The following is an 8990-nucleotide window of genomic DNA, read 5'->3' as shown; positions in this document are numbered from 1 at the left end:
GGTACTGCTCACAACTGAAATGCACCACAGGTATGGATGGATAGTATACTTGACGACACAGAGGTAGGTAGAGCAGTGGCCTTCCGTACCATACTGCTATATATACTGGTGGTCACTGTCAGAAAAACTCTGCACTGTACTCCTCCTATATAATATACTGGTGGTCCCCAGTCCCCACAATAAAGCAGTGTGAGCACAGATATATGCAGCACACTGAGCACAGATATGGAGTGTTTTTCAGGCAGACAACGTATACTGGTGGTCACTGTCAGCAAAACTCTGCACTGTACTCCTCCTATATAATACAGCTGCTCCCCAGTCCCCACAATTAAGCAATAAGCACAAATATTATTATTAAACGGAGAGGACGCCAGCCACGTCCTCTCCATAACATTTCCAATGCACGAGTGAAAATGGCGGCGACGCGTGGCTGCTTATATACAATCCGAATCTCGCGTACAGCGGGATGATGGCGTTCGGGCGCGCTCGGGTTAACCGAGCAAGGCGGGAAGATCCGAGGTTGCCTCGGACCCGTGTAAAATGGGTGAAGTTCGGGGGTTCGGTTTCCGAGGAACCGTACCCGCTCATCACTAACCACAGGTATGGATGGATAGTATACTTGACGACACAGAGTTAGGTAGAGCAGTGGCCTACTGTACCGTACTGCTATATATTATATACTGGTGGTCAGCAAACTGTGCAAAACTGAAATGCACCACAGGTATGGATGGATAGTATACTTGACGACACAGAGGTAGAGCAGTGGACTACTGTACCGTACTGCTATATATTATATACTGGTGGTCAGCAAACTGTGCAAAACTGAAATGCACCACAGGTATGGATGGATAGTATACTTGACGACACAGAGGTAGGTAGAGCGTGGCCTACTGTACCGTACTGCTATATATTATATACTGGTGGTCAGAAAAATTATGCACTGTACTCCTACTATATACTACAATGCAGCACAGATATGGAGCGTTTTTCAGGCAGAGAACGTATAATACTGGTGGTCACTGGTCAGCAAAACTCTGCACTGTACTCCTCCTATATAATACTGCTGGTCCCCAGTCCCCACAATAAAGCAGTGTGAGCACAGATATATGCAGCACACTGAGCACAGATATGGAGCGTTTTTCAGGCAGAGAACGTATAATACTGGTGGTCACTGGCAGGGCCGGTGCTAAGGTGTTCGGCGCCCTCCTGCAAACTATACATTTTGCGCCCTCCTAAAAATACAGATGTGGCCAATCTTATCTTACCTGCTAGCAGCCGCATCGTAAGCTGCGTCCTGTTTGCGAGCGTACACATCATATGATCCTATGGATCACGGATACATGCACACCACGGGCATGCTTATTGCGAATAACGAGTTGTGTTAGCCGCAATTAGTCTTTAAACTGAAAAGGGACACATCAGTACGTATTTTTGACATGTCTCTTTACAATGGCCCTCATTCCGAGTTGATCGCTCGCTAGAGTGGATGGGGAAAGGGTAGCGGCAGGGAGAGGTATACTTTAGATCCTGTGCGCCGGCATTACATACTAAGGCCTGATACCAAAATTATTTTTTCAGGCGGTGTAAGTGTGTTGGCACTTACACCCCCCAAAAAAATATAATAGCCCCAAATTACTGTCCTTAATGTATGAGGAGTATAGGCATAAAAAAAAAAACCATTTAATAATACATATTGCATATACAATTCTAAATGAAAACACACATGGCAATGTGTAAAGTGGCAACAGTGCAGGTATACTTTAGTCCAAAAGCAGGGTCTCTCACCGTCTAGGGGTGCTGTGGTAGTGTTAGTAAAGCAAAATAAGGTCCTGGGCTGGAGAGCACGGCACCACCACAGGTAGTATAAAAGCCTGTTAGCACTGGCTCCTGCTGGCAGGGCAAAGACAGAGGTCTCAGATGGGGAATGGCTGCCAGCGGTGAGTGACAAGGGAGACGGCCACTGAGGAAGGAGCAGGTCCTGCAAGACGCGCAGCGAGTCAGAGTCCTGTGTGCGCCCCAGCCAATAGCATTTCAGTAGTGGCTGAGATGCACACAGGTCTCTGACTCACAGCGCCTCCTGCAGGACCCACTCATTTTTAAAAAGTGAGTCCCACGAGCGCTGTAGCGCGTATTTTACGATCACTGAGCACACACTAAAATAAGCAGCACACACTAATATACTCACCCCCCTTCCCCAGCACACACTAATATACTCACCCCCCATCCCCAGCATACACTGATATACTCACCCCCCCTCCCCAGCACACACTAATGTACTCACCCCCCCCCCCTCCCCAGCACACACTAATATACTCACCCCCCTCCCCAGCACACACTAATATACTCACCCCCCCCCCAGCACACACAAATATACTCACCCCCCTCCCCAGCACACACTAATATACTCACCCCCCCCCCAGCACACACTAATATACTCACCCCCCCCCCCCCTCCCCAGCACACACTAATATACTCACCCCCCCCTCCCCAGCACACACTAATATACTCACCCCCCCTCCCCAGCACACTCTAATATACTCACCCCCCATCCCCAGCACACACTAATATACTCACCCCCATCCCCAGCACACTCTAATATACTCACCACCACCCCTTCCCAGCACACACTAATATACTCAAACCCCCCCCCCCCCCCCAGCACACACTATTATACCCCTCCCCCGTGTGTCAGCTGCAGAATGTACCTGAAGACACTGCTCCTCGATATGGGATGCCTGCTGCTGCTGGACCTTCTGGGCTGCTGCTGCTCCTCATGTCTGAGCGATCCTCCAGTGCAGTCACATGTTGTGCACTACCTTCCTGTTCCTGCCTAATCAGGAAGCAGGCTCAACAGAGTGTCGGGAGGTGGATGCCCGGCTTTGCTATGAGGACAAATTAAAAAATAAAAGTGCCCTGGCCAGTGGCGGAACAAGCAAGCGGTGGGCCCAGGTGCAACAAAATGCTTTGGGCCCCCCCCCCCCATCCCATCCAAGTCCACCCCATGGGCAGTGCGCGCCGTAGGCGTGGCTTCGTGGGGAAGGGGTGTGTCCACAAAATAATACCAATTCATAAAACGGTGCACAGTAGTCTCCATTCTTCAAATTACGCCGCACAGTAGCACCACTACACCAGGTAGAGACCCTTTTACTCCTTACAGCGAACAGATTCCCCTTTTTACACATAACGGCAGACAGCGTGCACTTTTTACACATAACGGCAGACAGCGTGCCCTCGTTACACATAGCGGCAGACAGCATACACTTTTTACACAATGGCAGACAGCGTGCCCTCGTTACACATAGCGGCAGACAGCGTGCCCTCGTTACACATAGCGGCAGACAGCGTGCACTTTTTACACATTACGGCAGACAGCGTCCCCATTTTACACATTACGGCAGACAGTGTCCCCATTTTACACATTACGGCAGACACCATACACTTTTACACATAACGGCAGATAGCGTGCCCTTTTTACACATTACGGCAGGCAGATTCTACCTTTTTACACATAGCGGCAGGCAGATTCCCCATTTTTATACATAGCGGCAGGCAGATTCCCCATTTTTATACATAGCGGCAGGCAGATTCCCCATTTTTATACATAGCGGCAGGCAGATTCCCCATAGGGAAGGGGCGTGACCACATAATAGTGTCAATTCACATTACACCACACAGTAGTGGCGCTTATACACATTGCACCAGGTAGAACCTCCTATGCACACTGATCCAGGTAGATCACGTCATACACTTTGCTCCAGGTACAGCACGTCATACACTTTGCACCAGGTACAGCACGTCATGCACTTTGCACCAGGTACAGCACGTCATACACTTTGCACCAGGTACAGCACGTCATACACTTTGCACCAGGTAGAGCACGTTTTCATACACATTGCCGCTAGGTAGAGCACTTTATCATACACAGTGCACCAGGTAGAACACGTTATACACACTGCGCCAGGTAGAGCACGTTATCATAGACATTGCGCCAGGCAGAGCATGTTATCATACACATTGCCGCTAGGTAGAGCAAGTTATCATACACATTGCATCAGGTAGAGCATGTTATCATACACATTGCCGCTAGGTAGAGCAAGTTATCATACACATTGCCGCTAGGTAGAGCAAGTTATCATACACATTGCGTCAGGTAGAACACGTTATTATACACAATGCGCATGGTAGAGCACGTTATCAGCCACATTGCGCCAGGTAGAACACGTTATTATACACAATGCGCCTGGTAGAGCACATTTTCATACACATTGCGCCAGGTAGAACACGTTATTATACACAATGCGCCTGGTAGAGCACATTTTCATACACATTGCGCCAGGTAGAACACGTTATTATACACAATGCGCCAGGTAGAGCACGTTATAATACACATTGCACTAGGTAGAACACGTTATTATACACAATGCGCCTGGTAGAGCACGTTATTATACACATTGCACTAGGTAGAACACGTTATTATACACAATGCGCCTGGTAGAGCACGTTATTATACACAATGCGCCTGGTAGAGCACGTTATTATACACATTGCACTAGGTAGAGCACGTTATTATACACATTGCACTAGGTAGAGCACGTTATCATACACATTGCGCCAGGTAGAACACGTTATCATACACATTGCGCCAGGTAGAGCACGTTATCATACACATTGCGCCAGGTAGAACACGTTATTATACACAATGCGCCTGGTAGAGCACGTTATTATACACAATGCGCCTGGTAGAGCACTGAGGCACATTGCAGTAACCACTCACTTATCACCTCCAGTTGCACGAAGGAGCCGTTTGACACAAGTGGTTCCGCCCCCAGCAGCAACTCACTGACACTCACCATTTTTTCTGACAGCACAGTGCAGTGAGTGCACTGGCACAAGTAGCCAGACTGCGCCTGTAGTAGCCGCAGCCTGAAGGAGCTCTATGTGAAATCGCAAGCAGAGGCTGTTCTCTGGCAAGAAGGAGCTCGTCCAATCGCTTCCCCTGACGGGCTGGCCACTGCTAAATATACCGATAATCAGTTCCAACTGTGTCAAAGTAGTGGAGCCCCAGGTGCAATGGGAAAGTCAGTGTCACTGCACAGTTGTACTGATTACTGGTATATTTAGCAGTGGCCAGCCCGTCAGGGGAAGCGATCGGAGGAGCTCCTTCTTGCCAGCCTCTGCTTGCGATTTCACAGATAGCTCCTTCATGCTGCGGCGCAGGCTGGCTACTTGTGCCAGTGCACTCACTGCACTGTGCTGTCAGAAAAATGGTGTCAGTGAGGCCCTGACACTCTGAGCGGCCTCACATTGCACACACGGAGCTTGCAGCCCCCGGACATCCCGCATCTGCACCAGCTACTCCAGGTGAAGCGGGGCGATGCAGCACTGTCTACTGCTTACCTACAGCGGGAGCTGCGCAGCCCGGCCGGCTCCTGCTGGAAGGTAGTTGTCGGGTCTCGGTGGGGCGTTGAGCGGGTCCCGGGTAGGGGGGTGGCGGCGGGCAGATCCGGAGCTGTACTCCCAGTCGCAGAGGAGGGTGCTGGCGGCAGAGCGGCAGTGGAGCCGGATGAGCGGGGCCAGTCTGTCAGCCCTGCAGCACAGATTCATGTGCTGGCGGGGAGCAGGATTCAAAGCGGGAGATGCTGCAGGCTGTGATTGGATGGAGACTACAGGAGGTGATTGGCCGAGGAAACAGCCAGTCACCTCCTGCATTCCGCTGACAGGCTTAACACATGCAAACACATATTCAGATGAGCGCGTCCTGTGGGACCCGCTCATCTTCTAAATGTGAGTCCTGGGCGGCTGTTTCTGGGTAAAATACGCGCCATAGCGCGTTTTTGCGATCACTGACAATAATGCACATGACACAATATGCACACACCGTAATGCCCCCTACACATTATGCCACACACTGTAATGCCCCCGACACATTATGCCACACACCGTAATGCCCCCGACACATTATGCCACACACCGTAATGCCTGTGACACATTATTCCACACACCGTAATGCGTGTGACACATTATGCCAGGAATCGCAATGCCCGTTATACATTATGCTACACACTGCAATGCCCGATACATTATAGCACATACCACAATGCCCGTGATATAGTATACAACACACCGTAATGCCTGAAACATTATGACACACACCGCAATGTCCGTGATACATTATGCCACACACCGTAATGCCCATTACACATTAAGTTCTACAGTAAGGCTACCAATTACTTTTAAATTACCTGCTTGTTGCCAGGGGTTTCATGCACTTGGTTCCATGCACGGTGCCAGGATGTCATGCTCGTTGCCAGGGGTTTCATGCACTGGGTGTCATGCTCGTTGCTAGTGGGTAGTGCTTGTTGCTAGGGCCGTGCTCCCAGTGCCACATATGCTCCCAGTGCCAGATATTCCCCCACAGTGCCAGGTATATGCACCCAGTGCCAGATATTCTCCCACAGTGCCAGATATTCCCCCCCAGTGCCAGGTATATGCCCCCAGTGCCAGGTACATGCCCCCAGTGCCAGTTATATGCCCCCAGTGCCAGTTATATGCCCCCCCAGTGCCTGCTTCCCCCCCCAGTGCCAGGTATATGCCCCCAGTGCCGGGCCCGGGTATATGCCCCCCCAGTGCCAGATATTCTCCCACAGTGCCAGATATTCCCCCCCCCCAGTGCCAGGTATATGCCCCCAGTGCCAGGTATATGCCCCCAGTGCCAGGTACATGCCCCCCAGTGCCAGTTATATGCTCCCAGTGCCAGGTATATGCCCCCAGTGCCAGATATTCCCCCCCCCCAGTGCCTGCTTCCCCCCCAGTGCCAGGTATATGCCTCCAGTGCTGGGTATATGCCCCCCCCCCCCCCCAGTGCCAGGTATATGCCCCCAGTGCCAGGTACATGCCCCCAGTGCCAGGTACATGCCCCCCCCCCCCAGTGCCGGGTATATGCCCCCCCAGTGCCAGGTACATGCCCTCAGTGCCGGGTATATGCCCCCCCAGTGCAAGGTATATGTCCCCAGTGCCAGATCTGTCCCCCCAGTGCCAGGTATATGTCCCCAGTGCCAGATCTATCCCCCCAGTGCCAGATCTGTCCCCCCAGTGCCTGCTCCCCCGGCCCCCCCCTCCCCCCTCCCCCCTCTATGTGTTGGAGGGACACGAGCGCATCGCGCGTCTCTCCTGTGTCCCTCCTGGCTCTCCCCCCGGCCGGTCTAATGAAGGAAGTGCCGTTCGTGAGCCAATCAGAGCTCACGAACGGCACATGCTTCCTTAGACAGCTGGGGGAGAGCCAGGAGGGACACAGGAGAGACGCGCGATGCGCTCGTGTCCCTCCAACACATAGGGGGGGGAGGGGGGGCCGGGGGAGCAGGCACCGCAGCCGGGAGGGAGAGGAGACCGCAGATTGACATGCGGACGTTCGTCCGCATGTCAATCTGTTCTAAATGCCGGCCGGCGGCTGTGGGCCCCTGAGTGCGGCGGGGCCCCAGTGCAATGCACTGCCTGCCCCGCCAGTAGTTCCGCCCCTGGCCCTGGCCCCAGAAATGACACGGAGGGGAGAGAAGGGGGATAGGGGAGGGAGCGGGCAGCTACTTAAGACTGCTGTGTCGAAGGGGATGGGGGCAATGCTGCTGCCTGTGTTATCTATCTTGACAGGAGGTGTGGGGAGGAGCCGGGAGTAGAGGGAAGGGGGGAAGGCCCTGATACCAACCAGATCAGCTTCTGATTATGCTGCCGGCGCTGCTGCTGCTGTCATACATCAGTGTGACAGGCGCGCTGCGGCGGCCGGCAGCAAGTTGTACTAGCAGAGCAGGGAAAGCGCCTCATGAGTCCGGCGCCTACCTGCTTTGCAGGCTTTGCTGAGCGGGTAGCGCCGGCACTGGTCACTGGTCAGCAAAACTGCACTGTACTCCTCCTATATAATACTGCTGGTCCCCAGTCCCCACAATAAAGCAGTGAGCACAGATATTTGCAGCCACCTGAATAAAACTGAGAGGACGCCATCCACGTCCTCTCACTATCATTTCCAATGCACGAGTGAAAAATGGCGACGCGCTGCTCCTTATATAGAATCCAAATCTCGTGAGAATCCGACAGCGGGATGATGACGTACGGGCGCGCTCGGGTTAACCGAGCAAGGCGGGAAGATTTGAATCTGCCTCGGAACCGTGTAAAATGGGTGAAGTTCGGGGGGGTTCGGATTCCGACGAACCGAACCCGCTCATCACTAGTTATTTCTGGGTTCAGGCTGGTGACATGTGCAGGGAGACAGTCTATCACTAGTGATGTGCACCGGACATTTTTCGGGTTTTGTGTTTTGGTTTTGGATTCGGTTCCGCGGCCGTGTTTTGGATTTGGACGCGTTTTGGCAAAACCTCACCGAAAATTTTTTGTCGGATTCGGGTGTGTTTTGGATTCGGGTGTTTTTTTTACAAAAAACCCTAAAATACAGCTTAAATCATAGAATTTGGGGGTCATTTTGATCCCATAGTATTATTAACCTCAATAACCATAATTTCCACTCATTTCCAGTCTATTCTGAACACCTCACAATATTATTTTTAGTCCTAAAATTTACACCGAGGTTGCTGGATGGCTAAGCTAAGCGACACAAGTGGCCGACACAAACACCTGGCCCATCTAGGAGTGGCACTGCAGTGTCAGGCAGGATGGCACTTCAAAAAAATAGTCCCCAAAGAGCACATGATGCAAAGAAAAAAAGAGGCGCACCAAGGTCGCTGTGTGACTAAGCTAAGCGACACAAGTGGCCGACACAAACACCTGGCCCATCTAGGAGTAGCACTGCAGTGTCAGGCAGGATGGCAATTCAAAAAAATTGTCCCCAAACAGCACATGATGCAAAGAAAAAAAGAGGCGCACCAAGGTCGCTGTGTGACTAAGCTAAGCGACACAAGTGGCCGACACAAACACCTGGCCCATCTAGGAGTGGCACTGCAGTGTCAGGCAGGATGGCACTTCAAAAAAATTGTCCCCAAACAGCA

This window comes from Pseudophryne corroboree, chromosome 8 (assembly GCF_028390025.1).
Source record: "Pseudophryne corroboree isolate aPseCor3 chromosome 8, aPseCor3.hap2, whole genome shotgun sequence".
NCBI lineage: Eukaryota > Metazoa > Chordata > Amphibia > Anura > Myobatrachidae > Pseudophryne > Pseudophryne corroboree.
This window is presented reverse-complemented; position numbering follows the sequence as displayed.